Here is a 17,787-nt window from a genome sequence, read left to right as displayed (position 1 = left end):
AGTGGCTCACTCCTGTAATTCTAGCACTTTGAAAGGGAGGCCCAGGTGGGAGGATCACTGAGGCCAGGAGTTTGAGGCCAGCCTGAGTGAGCAACATACTGAGACCTCATTTCTATGAAAAACAGAAAAATTAGCCAGGTGTGGTGGTGTAGTCCCAGCCACTCGGGAGGCTGAGCCAGGAGGATCACTTGAGCCCAGGGGTTTAAGGCTACAGTGCATTATGATCGCTCTGCTGCACTCCAGCCTGTACGACAGAATAAGACCCTGTCTCTTAAAAAAAATATTGGGGTTAAGGGATGGGTGAATGGAGAAATGGAGGTGGCAGTTGTAAAGCAGGTGGTCAGGATAAGCCTACTGAAGAGAGATTTGAGCAAAGGCCAGAAGGAAGTGAGAAGTGTTCTTCATTCAATCGATATTTACCTACCAAGTTTGCTCTATCTGGCTTTTAAGGGCCTCCAATATCTTGCCAAAATCATCTAATCCTATTTCCCAGCATGCCAAACTCGTTCATGCACCCAGAACAGGTTAGATTAATTCATAACTTTGGCCTTTTTCACATTGCTCATTCTACCCAGAAAGCCCTGTCTCCTGAATTCAACCGAACCAAAATATTTTTGAGCAACTCTTCTGTGCCAAGTATTGTGCTAAGCTCCCAAGGGACACAAAATTAAATAAAACTGTACTTTTAGGGAAGACATATATGTGAACTAGTGATTATGACACAGGGTAAGCACAAAGCTCAATAACGAAAATATGAAAGGTAGCAGGAGGGGGAGATTTTATTTCCCCTTGGGTGGGGAATAAAAAGAAGAATGACCTGGAAGGTGTTCACAAAAGAAGGCAACTAATATTTGGAAGGGATTTTAAAGGATAAAGAGGAATTAAGAGGAACTGTGCAGATAAAGGGGGAAGGGATGGCAGGGAAAGGGAACAACACGGCATGTACAAAAGAACCGGAGCATGTAACTGCGGGCTGTTTTCATGGAACTGACAAGTCATTCAGTGTTGGAGAACAGCATAGGGAAGGGGGAGAGCAGACTGTGATGCTGGAGAGGGACGCAGGGGCCTATTAGGCTGAGTCCCTTGGAGACAGGCCAGTGGCGAATACACAGTTCTAGTACCTCACTGTGTGAGAGGAAATGGCCATTTTAAAATAGGTATTTTAAGTAGCTTTTAATTTTTTTAATTTACGGTAATACACATTTTTTTTTAAAAAAGGAACACTAAGTTCCACCCCATTACCCAATGATAATCTTTGACGCTAGTTTTTTGTGTATCCTTCCAGAAATTTTCTTTGTAAATACAGGTATACATATATCCTTAAAAAGTCTCTCTCTCAAATGGGATTGTTCTATAAATACTCTTCTGTACCTTGTATTAAAAAAAAAAAGAGCCCCCACAAAGAAAAACCCAGGACCAGATGGTTTCACTGATAAATTCTACCAAATGTTTAGAGATGAATTAAACAAACTCTCCCGCAAAATTGAAGAGAACATTTCTCAAATCATTCTATTAGGCTGGCGTTACTGAGATACATAACCAGACAAAGATGTCACAAGAAAACTCTGGACTAATATCCTTTATGAATATAGACACAAAAAAAAACCTCAACAAAAATGCCAGCAAACCAAATCCAGCAGCATATAAAAAGGATTTTATACCATGACCAAGTAGGATTTACTCCAGAAATGCAAAGATGGCTTAGCATAAAAATCAACCCATGTAATACAACATATTAATAAAATAAGGGAGGAAACCCACATGACCATCTTAAAAGGTGCAGAAAAGCATTTGACAAAATCCAACATCTGGTTTAGTCATCCAAAAAGAAGACATGAACATGAAATTCCAGCAATAAGAAATGAACGAAAGATTTGAGTTGAAGACCTTAAGCGCTTGCTTTTTGCCATTTGACCACATAACTTAGAACTATCTGCATTATCTATGCAGCATGGGATTTTTTTTTTATTTTTACCTAAAGACCTCTTTTTTGGTAATAACAAACGTGCTTTTTAAAAAAGCAGGGTTTTTCTCAATACACCTTTAAAGGTTTTTAAATTGTTTCATATCTGGTCAAGTTGAGATTTTTAAGAACTTCATTTTTAATTTGTAACAAAAGTTTACAACTTGATTTTTTCAAAAAAGCCAACAAACTCTAAGCACCTGTTAATAAAAGGTCTTAAATAATTTTTTAAAAATTCAACATTCTTTCATAATAAATAAAAATACACCACTATAAATATTAGTAGAGAGCTTCCTTAACCTGACAAAGGTCATCTATGAAAACCCCACAGCTAACATCATACTTTTTTTTAACCTCTATCCTCTGCAACTAGGCTTTAAGTTATTTGAAGGAAGAAACCACCCTTACACTTCCTCTCACAGTTCCCTCAGCACCTATGCTTCCAATAAATAGTTGGCAGATTTTTATTTTAAAGTTCTTTTCTTCTTATTTTCTACACCTTTCTTTCCTAATCTGCCAGAGTCATGTTTATTCTCTTCCCAGTGGAAAAGCAATGCTGGTATTGAGCCCTGTACATTCTGGAAACACCCACTGCACCATCCCTAGTGTTTCATATTGTGCTGTGATGATGTTCTTCCTGTACTAGATGTACTGGTTCTGGTATGCTGCAGAGGATACCTAATCCTAAAAGCAAGAGGAAGTAGCAGACCTGGGATTAGCCTGAAACAGGTCAAGGGCCAACCTTTGGCCCTTCTTGACTTCCCAAAGAAACAGCCCAGGAATTGCCCAGAACTCCCTCTCTGAAGTACTTGTACCCCTCTGTGTTTCTATAGCAACTCCCTCTATGAAAATGTCAGGCCATTTAAATAATCTCCTCATTCAACCTCCTAAGATTCCCGTGAAGTGTGGGTGAAAGAGGGATGATTATCCTCTATGCATTTTACAAAAGCTCAGGAGAAGGACACCACCTATGGAAGGTCATAGCAAAGAGTAGGGGGATATTATGCTGAGCTTAGAGCCTTTCTACAGCTTCTACCATGCCAGACTGAGATGCAGTTTAGCGACAACATGGCAGAGAATGAAGCTGGTGTGGGGAATGGATTCTCTGGCGCATGAGAAATTTGAGCCCCGGGGGTACACCACATAAAGCACTGGCCCATGCCTCAGGACCTAAAAACCACCAGACCAGGTCTTTATAAAATCACCTACCTGCCTTAGGAGATAGACAATGGGATTTTAAAAAGTAATGTACTCCATACCTTCCATTTCTCTTGTCTCTTAGTTTGGTCATGATGGAAATACAGGTTGAGAGGTACCATGGGGGTATTTCCTATCACTGAATCAGCACCCTCGGTGCCAGGCATATGGCAGGTGCTCAATAAATGTCTGTTGCTTGATTAATGAACAAATGTTCATATTGACTGAAGTGAGGGAAAAGGAGAAGAGGAAAAAGAAAAATAAGACATTAGGAAATTGAAACTGTTACATCTTGGCTGAAGAAAAACTAAGTGGTAGCTAGGATTCTGAATTCGTATCAGTGGTGAGCTGGCAAGTGGGAGACCGATGATCCTGAGGAAAACTAAGTACCTTTAGTGAGTTTTAAAATTATAATTTTGTAAGTAGAAAGGCTCTATTAAGGACATTTTATGTGTGAAGTACAAATATCATAATTTGGGTACTGAATGCTGCACATAGAATAAAAATCATTTATCATCACCTCTCTCTAAATATTTACATTCTATATCTTCATCAAGTATAAAAACGGGATCATTTTTTTCTATTCAAAGAGAAATAAATATCTAGTCCACACTAAACCTCTTGAAATAAAGGTGAATCCCCTATACTTTTAGTAGGAAGTTGCGTTACCATAAGCCATACTTTATTGTTAAAATAGATTTACAGATAGTTGACATGCAGATTTTCATAAATCTTTTGCATTAAGCAAGATGGTGTCTGGACCAACACAAGTACTCAAAGCTTAGGGATTTTGCTTCTAACACTGGTGTCTGCAGTGCTGATAGGAGAGAGAGTAATGTATGCCCAGCACCAGCAAGCCTTATCTGCAGAGGAACAGGTAGTAAACAGGTAGTAAATGTTGGGAGGTTTGTAGACTTTGTGGGTTTTGTACAGTCTCTGTTAAACCTCTCAACTCTGTCACTGTCGTGCAAGAGTAGCCACACACAACATGTAAATAAGAGTGGCCGTGTTCCGATAAAACTTTATGGACACAGAAATTTAAATGTCATACAATTTCCACATGTCCAACCATTAAGAATGTAAAAGCCATTCTCAGCTTGCAGGCCATACAAAGACAGATGGCAGGGCTGATCTGGCCCAGAGGATACACTAATACTAGTTCCCGACTAAGGCCAGATTAGCCACATAAGAATAATCTGAGTAGCTTTTTCAAAAAATGCAGATTCATAAGTCCTACTTCTAGAGGTTCTGATTAAATAAGTCTGCAGAAGAATCCAGGAATCTGTGCTAACCAGGCTTTGGGAGCCACCAGATCATCTCTGAGGTCATGTCCTAAAGCACTGGGTTCTCCTTAACCTGCCTCTACCTAGCTTGTGGCCTGATGAGCCAATGCATCTCTCTGGATCTCATTTTCATCATCTATATAATAAGAGAGGGCTGCCTGATGGGGATGGCCAAGATCTTTCCAGCTCTGATACCTGTAGTTCTATGACTTAGAAAATTCACAGAGCACCCAAGATTAAGTACAACAAAGCAGCAAACCATACTTTTAAGGAGAAAGCCTATTATTAGTTATTCTTTCACATTATATCTTGGTAGAATTCTCCTGAATTAGTTATTTTGCTCCCTCAAGTTAAAATCTGTGAAGTCCAATGTCCATGGTGCTTGACAGTAACTATCCTGGCAACCATACTGATGTCAGCAAGGGGGCAGCATGGAGCAGTCCCATGCACAACTGCATCATTTAATGCTTTCCACCCCTGCCCCTGCACTGTCTCCCCCTACTTTTATCCCATTCTCAGGAGAACAGTGAATATGGGAGAGAGAATAAATAGAGATGACTGGTGATAAAGTGGCTTTTTAAAAAATATAGATATAAATAAGTTTTTTGCACAGCTGATTAAACCTCTGTAATCCCAGTTAGACTGCTGGTGGGAATCCACAAAATGACATTCATTGTCTCTTGTTCAACACTGTGCTCCAGTGCCAGATCCTTCAAAGCCCAGATGGAGTAGGAAGGACAGCAAGCTTTGGATTTTTATGAGACTACTTCTTAAGTAACAATCACTTGGTGCTCATGAAATCCAATAATATTTCATCTAATCTGTCTTAAATTAGATCTTTCTGAAGTAAATGAGTTAAAAGGGAAGGGGAAATATTAAGTTACAACAGCCTCTGAATGTGTTTGAGCACAAGGCCCATTAAGAGTGGTGGAACAGCTCTTAATGAGATATGGCATGGAGTATTAATAAATGTGTCATGCCAGCATGAAATGAGCCTCCTGAAAAGCACAGGCTTTTCATTTCTAATTAGCATGTGGGGCTTGGAGCACACAATGTAGGAGTTGTGCCATTACTAACTCAGGGTAAGATGTCTTCTCTTTGGGGCCCACAATTAGGGGAAGGGATATCGTACAAGGTTGAGTATAAGCACATTCATATACATGCCAAACAAATACTAGCATACTGCAAATGCAATACAATAAACCACACAGTTATCACAGTACTGCAGTGCAACCAACTTATGAGCATATCATCACCCCCACCCCAAGACTGGAATAATTTTTTTAGCCATGCAAAAAGTATAAATTAAAATAAAGAATGTGTAAATATGAAAGGACATTGTATAGAAGAGTACTCAATGCAGGGATGGAGTGTACCATAGAGCAGAAAGCTTCTTAGAGAAATGTTTATTAACCAGCCCCTGCTCTGCTGTGGGGCACTCTGGTTTATTATCATTATCCAACCCTTGGTTTGCTATGGGACATTCAACCAGGTCCTCGGGCTCCTGAGAGGTCACCATCTCAATTAGGACAATGGTAACCTACAGGCATCTGATGACCTTCTGGCTATAATGAACACTGAAGGGGGCTCAGAGATTTAGCTAATCTACAAGAAGGTAGTTGGGAACCAATATCCTTTGAGTCCATCTGGTTATAACTGTTATTGGCACCGATTCATGACTGTCCCCAAGTCTGGACCCTAAATCTTAACTGTTTTGTTCTCTGGAACCATCTGACTTTCTTGTTTTCAGCTGACTTCTCTGGCCTTAAATTCTTGCCTGCCTAAACCTAATATATATACCTATTCTCCCAGACCTATGTACCTCTTCTGAACTAGGCAAATGGCCAGCTGTCCACTAATCAAGAGCAATTTGGCGTTCACTTCTGAATAACTATGTATACAGCCAATATACCAGGCAACAAACAAGTGACTTTTAAAAATTTCACTGTTTTAGTAAAGGAAAATATAATGCAGAATCTAAAAAGATCAGGCTAGGAAGTTGTTCAGAGATAAATGACTCTACCGTGTTAAAGAGTCCTGATGTCTTTAATGCTAATCTGCCTAAAGGATTTCTCAAGTAAAAATCACAAGACAAGTTACATATCCCTAATAAGCCCCAGGAAAGGCTTCAGCAAAGGCACAACTGGACTGCATTTCTAGAGCAGTTGTACTACCCAGCTGCCCTTAGAAATACTGAACTAATGCAGGACATGAGCACACAGGCAAAATTTTTTTTCCCTAGGCTTGTACTTCTGTTAGAACAGTATGAATACTTAGAACCATCATCTTCCAAGACTCTATGCTACTGTACTGAGAAGTGAGCAAAAGAGACCTCTACATCCCATATTTTAAAAAATTCCTTTTTAGTCACTGATAATTTTATTTATGAGTCTATTTGAAGAAATAATATTCAACATTTACTAAGCATTTACTATGTGGCAGGCACCCTACTAAGATGCTTTATAAAACAGCCATCTCATAGCAACCACTTTATGAGGTAGGTACTATTTTTTTTTCATGTCAGACGGGTAATGTGCAGATGTTGTAACAATGTTTGAGGGAAGTACATCTCACGCACGTGCGTGAAAACCCAATCATTACGCTTATGAACTACAAAAGGATCAGAGGTAGGTACTATTTTATGGATGACAGAATTGAGGGAGAGAGGTTAAAATAACTTGCCCAAGACTATACAGCTGTTAAATGGAAAAATTTAGCATTGAACAAAGGCAGTCTAACTACAAAGCCTATACTCTTAATTATTGTGCCACACTGCAATTTTTAAAAGCTTCAGAACTATTAATCAAATCTAACTCTTCATTTTACAGGTAAGAAACCAAGCACAGAGTACTCTGCCTAAACTAAGGTCACAGAGCTAGTGAGCAGGACTGGGAGAGTTACTAAGGTCTAGGTATCCTGGCTTCCAGCCTGAACTCTTTTACCACACCAGGTTATCTGGTCCAACCCTCAGATCAATGAAGTAGACCCTCTTCTACTTAATCCCTTTAACTCTCACAAAAAAGAAAACCCTCTGCATGTGCCTCCAAGGTCACAGCAGCTGTTAATGGTCTTTTTCCCAAGTTAAGCTTCATCAAGATAAAGCTAGCACCACGTGTGTCTGTGGCTTTAGTTTTCCAGGTGCTTCTGCATACACTTTCTCATTTGGTTTGACCTTGTAACCTCATGCCCTCTAACCCACATTTGGAGCAGCTGACATCCTTCCTGCCCACATCATGGTCACAGGAAGCCACATCTGGCAAAACAGCAGCACCATGCACCTGCTTTGCCGCTGAGCCAGCACGATGCTGGTCCCCAGGGCAGAGCAGGTCTGAACCTCCTCCGTGGCTATTCTTCCTCACTGTCCTTCAAAATGAATTTGCCTTTGATTCTCCTCCTCTTTACCCTCTTAGGGCGCAAAGACTGCAGCTGCTTTAGGGTAGAGCAAAATGCAGGCTTATTATATAAAGCACATTAACACCTCTGTTTACTGAATTCATATTCTGTAATCTATTCTCACTCTTCTCTCTTAAAAAGCAGGAGAGCAGGCCAGGTGCGGTGGCTCACACCTGTAATCCTAGCACTCTGGGAGGCCAAGGTGGGCGGATTGCTCGAGGTCAGGAGTTCAAAACCAGCCTGAGCAAGAGCAAGACCTTGTCTCTACTATAAATAGAAAGAAATTAATTGGCCAACTAATATATATAGAAAAAATTAGCTGGGCATGGTGGCGCATGCCTGTAGTCCCAGCTACTAGGGAGGCTTGAGGCAGCAGGATTGCTTGAGCCCAGGAGTTTGAGGTTGCTGTGAGCTAGGCTGACACCACAGCACTCACTCTAGCCTGGGCAACAAAGAGAGACTCTGTCTCAAAAAAAAAAAAAAAAAAGAAAAAAAAAGAAAGCAGCAGAGCAGAGTGGTTTAGAGCCTCTGAGGCCACAGAGACCTGGATTCTAGACCCAGCTCTGCTGCTTATTAGCCATCATGATCTTAGACAACTTACTTAAGGTTACAAAGGTTCGGTTTTCTTATTGATAAAATACGGATAATTATCAATATCTACTTTATCAGATTGTTGTGAGGCTTAAATGACAGATCACAAGAAGTCCTTCACACGGGTTGGCACAGCATAAACCCTGAATAAATGTGGTTATGGTACTGCCACTGCTGTCACATACTGCTGCTGCTCTGCTCTTTGGCTCTAAACATGGGGTGGCCATCAGAAGACTCTAAGGGCTGACATTCGTGTTAATTAGTATTCACACACTTGGCACAAGCCAGAAGGACACTTGTACACAAGCCAGAGCAAGAGTCCAGAGTAGCTGCCAGGCTGCACTGGCTCAAAATGGGTCCCAGAGGTTATTTTGGATCTGGCAACTCCAAAAGTGGGAGAAAACAAAAACTCCTTAGTATGCAGACACTCTGGGCTCCAACCTGCCTCTCAAGCTTTACCTCCTGTCTTAGCAAACCACACCCTATGCTCTGGTCACAACTAGTCACTATTTTAAACAATTCAGCCTTTTTCATGTTTCTCAGCCTTTGTATGCATTGTTCCTCACACCTGAACTACTCTTTCTTCTCTTCTCTGACAGGTGAAACTTTTTTTAAGGTCCAGCTCAACATTTAAGGGAATGGCATCTCCTCTCTGAAGAAAGCCCCATTCAACTTTCTCAAAGAGAATTAGCCTAACCTCCTATATGTCCTCACAGCACTTGTACTCACTTCTATTAGCACAGTTAACACAGAATATTGTCATCTTTGTTTACATGTCAGTCTCTCTCACTGGACCCTGAGATCTGTAAAAGGCAGGAGTTTATCTTCCATCTACTGTGTCTTTCTCAGCTTAGCAAGCAGACTATATAATACGATACCTATCTGGCACAAGGTAGATAGTTCATATGTTTGCTGAATGTATGAATGAATCTCTTAGACATAAAGAAAAGATATAGCTAAAACCAACTAACCTATACCTATTATATATATAACACATTCAACTTTCTGTTAGGTGCCCAACTGAAACTATATGGTCACCTTTTCTATCCCTTAGCTCATCTACCCATAAAAATTCATTAATTTTAGTTTGAAAAGTCCTCTCACTCTTTCTATGCCACAGATACCATGCTGAAGATATAATATGAAACAAATGAACTAAAATAACCCCAATATATAGTTGTCTCTCAGTATCCAGGGGGATTGGTTCCAGGATTTGCACAAATACCAAAATCTACACATGCTCAATCCCTGACATAAAATGGTTTAATATTTGCATATTACCTATGCACATCCTTCCATATACTTACTTATTTTTGAGACAGACTCGTGCTATTTTGCCTTGGGTAGAATGCAGTGACGTCATTGTCGTTCACTACAACCTCCATCTCTTGGGCTCAAGTGATACTCCTTGCCTCAGCCTCCTGAGTAGCTGGGACAGCTATGACACCCAGATAATTTTTTCTATTTTTAGTAGAGATGGGGTCTCACTCGTTTTGCTCAGGCTGGTCTCAAATTCCTGAGCTCAAGCGATCCTCCCACCTCAGCCTCCCAGAGTGCTAGGATTACAGGCATGAGACACCACGCCTGGCTCCTTCCATATAATTTAAATCATCTCCAGATTACTTATACTACCTAATACAAATGTATTTTTGTAAACATGTAAATGCTATGTAAATTGTACTATTTTGGGAATAATGACAAGAAAAAAAAATCTGTACATGTTCAGTACAGACATGTTTGTTTTTTTCCTGAATATTTTCAAGCTGAGGTTGGTTGACTTCATGAATGCAGAATGCACAGATACAGAGAGCTGACTGTATTCATTCTGTATTGAGGCAACACAAAATGATAGAAAACTTTCTAAAAATAATAGTAGAAAACAAAAACAAAAAAAACCATTCTGGAATAAAGTCTATAGAGACAGCATGGCATGGGAGAAAGTTTGCAAACATCCCTGGAACTGAAACCTGGCTATCCTGAGATGTCCCTAATACTGGATCCTCAGGGACTGTAGAAAATGGGAAGTCAATAATGATATCCAGAATTTTGGTGATGCCATCAAGAAGGATAGCAGAGAAAAGAGGATAAGCAAGTTTGAGGGGGAGAAAATGAGTTCAATTTTGAACACACTGAGTTACTGTGGGAAATCCAGAGAGAAAAGACTGGCAATGTGTTGAATATTTAAGGAACATTCCAGGCTGGAGCTATAGAGTCAGGAGTCCTGGTACTGAGAGCCTAGATGAAATTATCCAGGGACAGCATGCCAAATAAGAGGAACATGGGCCAAGGATTGAGCATGGAGGAATATTAACATTTAAGAAAAAGGTAGAGGAAATGAAAGAGAAAGAGAAGGAAGAATCTGAGATATAAGGAAAATTAGACCAAGGAAGTAAAGAGCTGCAAAAATCGGCAAAATTCACAGTGTCAAACACAGCAGAGAAGGTTAGTGAGATAAGAACTTAAAAAATTTCTTAGACTTGGCAACTTGAGACCTTATTGGGAAGGTCTTATCTTGAGAATGTCATGAGAGGAGAGGATGTAGTCAGGGTACAAGGTTGAAGGAGCAGGTGGGAGGTATGTAGGTGGTAAGTAAATGCTCCTCTTTACAAGTTTCAGTGGCATGAGAAGAGATTAGAATAGTTGGGGATATGAAGTCAAGGCTCTGAGTATGTTTATAGGCTGAGGGAAAGGAATGAATATGGGAAGGCAAAGAGAAAGGATAACCAAAAGCATGAAGTTCCAGAGGTGTTAGAAAGGTACAGGGGAGAGGGATTGAACTCGAACAGTAGATAGGGTACCCGGTCCTCTGAAATTGGAGAAATCTTTTATTCCAACTTGGTTCTACAGGCCAAACTTTGTAGCCTCCACAAAGTGTCTGGGATAGGAGTGCACTTCAGAGCTTATATCAAAAATTCTACTGGTAGAATCAGAGTTGGCAGAAATTGTTATACAGTGGGACAATTCTAATCTTAAATTGTGCCAAACAGGGTTCTATGTAAAGAAGTATTTACAACTCATTTGTGAATTTTGAAATAGTAAGAGAAATATCCCTCTGTTTATGACGACATAGTCTTACTCTTCTTAAGAAAGGACTTAAAATATGTTTAATTATTCTCAGAAGATGATCAATATCATTGTAATCTTGAGACATTCTCTAACATTTAAATGGTCATTATTAACCACTGACCATCAACAGGTCACTTTTTATTAGGATAAGAAGAATTTCACAACTCATACTCCGGGGAAACCAACAGAGATTAGTTCCTGCAATTACCAATCAGTGGAATTTTATGGCTGAGGTGATTAGCTAATAACATACATCCTAGAATTCCAGTAAAAGCTGTCTCTTATATACTATGTAGCTCAGAACTTTGGAATCACAACTTAGTACTTGTATAAGGACTTAAGAAGACCTGAGGCTCTTTCTGGAGAAAATGCTGGGTTTATCTGGATCCCTATAGCTCACGCTAATGCTAAAATATATTGGACTCCTGCCTATGTAAAAATCCAACACTGGCCAACTCTCTCAACACAGTGACAACATTGGCTTTTAAACAACTGAGAATATCTGTATAATGGGTCCTTTTAAAGATGATAATTTAGTACTTGCTAAAGACATATTTAAGATACTGAATATTTGAGAGAACATGTAACCTTTGATTCTTCTAGTTTCTCCAAGTTTGGTCTCTGTACCAAGTTAGAACATCACAAACCTCTAAACTATTAATAGCTGGATATTATCTCCATTAATGCATGTATCTGTAATGATTTTATGTGTTTATTATCTGTCTCCCCAACAAAACCTAAGTTCCAAGAGTGTATAAGCCTTTTCTATTTTGTTCCTAAGGGCATGGAACAGAGCCTGGGCATATATTTATTGATCACAATAAAATTTGATCACAATAAAATTTTGATAATATTGGATCACAATAAAATCAATAAAAAACTTAGTAACGAGCAAACGAATCATTGTAAGCTCAATTCTTTCCTTAGCCCTCCATAATCAATCACAAAATCCGATCAGTTCATCAGTTCATCGTTCACTCTTGAATTCATCCATTCCCCTTAATTTCCACTCCCACCACTACAATTCAGACCATCATTGCTTCACAGCTGGTCTCTATGTCCCAGTTCTCTTTCCCTCTGGTCTGTCCTACATATGGCTGCCACATTCATCTCCCTCAGGCACAGCTCTAATCCCATATCCTTATTCCCATCCAAAAATCTTCAGTAGTTCTCTGTTGCTTATCAAGTAAAGACCAAACTTCTAGCAGTCTAAGCGCCCCCCTGCCTTGGCTCCAGCTCCCCACTCCCAGCCACACCTCCCTCTGCTCCTTGGCTACTTCCCCACATTCCAATCCAACTAGATGAGCTGGCTTTTTCTTTCATGTCCTACACCCTTCTCTCTGAGCCTCTGTTCATGCATACTTTCTGCCTAGAATGTGAGTCTGTCCCTCCTTTCTAAAATACAAGGCTCTAAAGTCTAGCTGCTATAATGAAAAATTTCAAAAAATAAAATAAAATCCAAGGCCTAATTCAAATACTACTCTTATTATGAACTAATCCTGGGGCCCTCTTGTCAAAAGTGATATCACACTATATGCTACCATGTTATAAGTTACTTAGGGGTAAAGAATGGACTTTATTAATCTTTGTTTCCTACAAGAGAACAGTATGCCTCACATATAGGAAGTACTCAAGAAATATTTGTTGAATAAAGTAATCACATTTTATATGAGATGACCCAAATTGGTACACATTCTACACCAGTTTTTCTCATTTCCCTTAAAGTCAGTTCATATGGGGAGGGCAACACAATTGACACAGCAGAGAAAAATCAAAACACTTAGTAACAGCAGACATGACTGAAGGACTTAGAATACTCAGGAAATAACATCTTTTGTATGATACTCACTTGTGATCAATAAATGAGGAAGAGATTCAAGCCGTAGCTAAGAGGCTGTTACCTAATGACCTTTTATAAAGTCCTTTCTAAGGTTTCACAAAAGGAGTGACAAGACTGGTGGCACTTAACGACAGTTACCCAGCCCTCTGAAAATATCAGAAAACTTATTTCCTGATCCACCTCTTCAGCTCTTAAATGAAAACAATTCTTTAGAAAAGGAAGAAATATTGGTAATCAGTCTTTTTTCCCCTAGAGTTTAGTTCATTTTGGCAGACAGGAAAATTTTTCACTGGGGAAAAAATCATAACATCACCTTTCATGTCCACAGCACTTAGAAAAGCAATATTTTCATATGCATTATCTCATAAGATTAATTAATCATTCGACAGATACTGATTGAGTGCTTACTACAGGGCAGGCACTGCTTCAGCTGATGATGATACAAGAAGATGTATAATAATAAATAAACATATTATATGTCACTTGTTAAGTGCTACAGAGAAAAATGAAGTAGGGTTGGGGCAATAGGCTATTTTGTTTTACATAGAGTAGCCAAGAAATGGTCTTTATAACAACCCTGTAAAATAGGTGCGATATTAGCTGTTAGTATAATCTTAACTTTCTAGATTGGGGAAATTGAAACCCTGAATGGTAAAGTGGTATGCCTGAGATCACATGGAATTAGACTGGGATGAGGATGGGATCAGAAAAAAGATTTCCCAACTCTTGATCTACTGCTAGGGCTATAAAACAGAGATCTGATTTAGGAATGCTTAATTAAATCCCTTTCCCTCTAGGTAACCATACCTGGAGCACGGATAAGAATCCATACTTGCTGCCCACCAGTAATCCATCCCCTCCCCTCCATCAATGGCTCACAAGCATTTGCCTCAATTTGATTTGGTAAAAAAAATAACCAAAACACAATTTTGTTTTCTTATATTGTTGGGGAAAAAAATTTTTAACAAACCAAAGCATTAAAATATGTCATTTTTATTTAAAACAGAAAGCAGCATCTAGGCTTATTGTTCAAGAGCAGGCAACAACTGATTAGTAATCACACCTAATGAACACAAATCTTCCTTTAACAGACTATCTCTGTCTTGTATACCTGTTGAAAGTGTGTCAAAATAGACTTGGCAAGGATTTTCTACCAGTAGCTCATACATGGGAGGGAGGGAGGGAGGCAGGGAGGCAGGCAGGCAGGAAGAGAGAAGATGGGGGGTAGGGGGAGAGTATCACTCAAAAGTTCTTCATTTGAGGAAGCTGATGGAACTAATATTAGTGAGGTAAGGAGAAAATAAACATTGTTGGGAACAGAGGTGCCCTCTCACACCTAACCTGAGTAAAACTTGAAACCAACTTCTTATCCCAGGTGAGACTGAAGATCTTACTGTATTATAAAAATTCAGGAGAAGGAATCAGTTTTGGTATAGGAGAATCAAGTTAGGCTAGAAGGAAAAAGTGGCCTCTGGGCTGGGCCTAGACAAATGGGTAGAATATCAAAAGGTCAAGAGGGGAGATCAGAAGGGGAGGAGTGTGACACTAAGGAAACAAAGCAGTTTGCCACAGCTAAAACACAATATGTGACAGGCAAAAGTGTGACATACAACTAGAAAGATATAATAGGTCCAACTTTATTTTGCAAATATTATAGATAAGGAAATTGAAGTAATTTGGCCAAGGGACAACAAGAGGCAAAGCTGGAACTAAAATCAAGGTTTTATATTCCCAGTTAGGTGCTTTTTCCACTACAGTCATGCCCCGCATAATGATGTTTTGGTCAAAGATGGACTGCTTATTTGACAGTAGTCCCATAAGATTATAATGGGGCTGAAAAATTCCTATCACTTAGTGACCTTGTAAGCCATCATAATGTCATAGCTATGATGAAATGTACTTCCTTTTCCATGCTTAGATATATTTAGATACCAAATACTTAGCATTACAATGACCTACAGCACTCAGTACAGTAACATGCTGTACAGGTTTTTAGCCTAGGAGCAATAGGCTATACCATACAACCTAGGTGTGTAGTAGGCTATATCATCTAGGTTTGTGTAAGTGCGCTCTATGATGTTCTCATACAGAAACAAAATAGCCTGACAACACATTTCTCAGAATGAATCCTGTTGTTAAGTGATGCATGACTGGATACCATTCTGCTGTTGGCTGGGGTTGAATTGTGGCAGGTAGGAAGTAATCTTTTTTCAAAAGTAACAATAGGTGGAGAGGTTAAGTAAATTGCCTCAAGATCACATGTCCAGTTGAACAACTGCAGCACACAGACAATGAGCCCAAGTACCTGGGTAGCTTGTCTAACGCTACTTGAAGACTTGGCGCTCCTTCACTGGAGAAGGTGCAATACTGGGGCTAACATGAATACTATCCTTCCCCCCAGAAGCACTGTACTTTTTAGGACCTGTCCTATAAACCACAGGGATTAGCAGGGATGTGAATGAAAAAGGAGCTCATTTTTCTCTCTATATATTGCCTGCCCAGTTTCAGAAGAACTGAGCCAACTGAGGCTGAAGACTAATTAATGAAAACTGAGAAAAGAGGAACTAGAAATACATTGTAATGAATATAGAGTTAGGAGACATGAGTTCTAGTCTTCATTCAATCACCAATGGTGTTGGCTTTTGACAAAGTATGTACACCTCATACAATTTATAAAATGAAGAGGCTGAACTAGATGATGTTTGAGGCTACCAAATTATAATTTTCTATGATCCTAAGTGGATTCCACTTTGCAAGAAAAGGTACATATGAAAAGTTGAAGGTAAATTGAACTTTGGGAAGCCATATATAATTTTTTAATGTAACACTAATGTACCCTATTTCAAGACACATCAATCAATCCTGTAATCTGGATTTCTGTTTACAGGACTTTCTTATAAGAGGGTATGCCCATTAAATAAAAGGGACACATATATCATTTATCAGTTCTAAGAAATGGGAAAGGGGATAGAAGTCAGCTCTGAAGGCCTTCTTTCATCTTAATCCACAGACTTGCTTGCTACCTACTTAAGTAATTGTATTAGGAATATATATGCTCATTTAAAATTCAACAAAATTAATTTAAAATTAAGCACTGGAGAGTAATTTTTATAGTGAAGATAAAGAAATACTTTCAGCAATATAGAAAAAGTCCTTAATTTTTCACTAAAAATTACTTAAAAGTAGGGGAGGGGGAGAAATGAATTGAAAATTGACACTGATAAAACTTAAGATTCCATAGTATAAAAGAAGAAAAATAAATAACAAAATTAAGACTTCAATAGGCTTAAGAAAACAGTGGGAAGAAAACGAATAAAGGTTTTAAGGAGAGTTCAACTTCCTTAAAATACATTTCTGTTTGCCTGCATATACATAAACTCTGGAAGATAGTACTATCAGTGGTTACCTGTGTAGGAGACAGGAAGTGGGCAGATGTAAAAGGGAAACTTTTACATGGTTAATTTTTAACCATGAAAATGTATTACTTTTTTTTTTTTTGAGACAGAGTCTCACTTTGTTGCCCAGACTAGAATGAGTGCCGTGGCGTCAGCCTAGCTCACAGCAACCTCAATCTCCTGGGCTCAAGCGATCCTCTTGCCTCAGTCTCCTGAGTAGCTGGGACTACAGGCATGTGCCACCATGCCCGGCTAATTTTTTGTATATATATTTTTCATTGGTCAATTAATTTCTTTCTATTTTTGGTAGAGATGGGGTCTCACTCTGGCTGGTTTCGAACTCCTGACCTCGAGCAATCCGCCCGCCTCGGCCTCCTAGAGTGCTAGGATTACAGGCGTGAGCCACCACGCCGCCTGTATTGCTTATTTTATAAATTAAATAAATAAAAGTTTTAAATGTTCCTTAAATTCAGTTATATGTAAGAGTTGAAAAACAAGAAAACCAAAGAAAGGAGACCTTAAAACAAAATACCAAGAGGCAAAGAAAACGTAAAGTTGTAGCATTAAAAGGTCCGAGGCAATTCAGAGAGGATAATGCAGGTTGTTTGCAGGGACCAGCTGGAAAGATCAGTGTGAAACCCAACAAGGACTTCAGAAGCTTATGAGAGCCAAACTAGCATCGGCTGGAATAAACAACAGTATCTTGAAAATGTGATACGTAATTTTTAAGGCCCTGTGTCCCTTGGGAGTGTGAAATTCACAATGGGATAAAACCTGAACTTTACTAATGGAAAACTAGTTCTCTCTTACCCCCAAAAAGAAAGAGGGAAGGAAATGATAAACAAATTTCTATGACCGTAACAAAGATGATTAATCAGTTAGAAAATAAGACCTATGAGGAAAAGATAAAGGATTCCACTTGCACCACTTAACAAAGAAAAGAGATTCTATTTTGCCAGGAATTATTTAAGGCAGCCCTTGAAAAACAAACAGAAAGGAATGTCCTCTTAAAGTCATTTCTACCCTTATAATTTTTTGATTTGTGGGTTAATTCCCAGT

The 17,787-nt window shown here is 39.1% G+C and overlaps 1 protein-coding gene and 1 non-coding gene across 3 annotated transcripts in view; both read right to left on the bottom strand.

Annotated features, from left to right (window-relative positions):
• Positions 1-17,787, bottom strand: part of SCN8A (sodium voltage-gated channel alpha subunit 8) — a 177,417-nt gene that overhangs the window by 98,354 nt on the left and 61,276 nt on the right. The gene's annotated exons all lie outside the window — the stretch shown is intronic.
• On the bottom strand, positions 6,962-7,065 carry LOC142873638 (small nucleolar RNA U13). Its single transcript, XR_012921628.1, has one exon. It is a non-coding gene; the product is annotated as a small nucleolar RNA U13 (small nucleolar RNA).

This window comes from Microcebus murinus, chromosome 10, assembly GCF_040939455.1.
Source record: "Microcebus murinus isolate Inina chromosome 10, M.murinus_Inina_mat1.0, whole genome shotgun sequence".
NCBI lineage: Eukaryota > Metazoa > Chordata > Mammalia > Primates > Cheirogaleidae > Microcebus > Microcebus murinus.
Note: the sequence above shows the minus strand (reverse complement) of the source record. Positions and strands in the feature narration are given on the sequence as shown.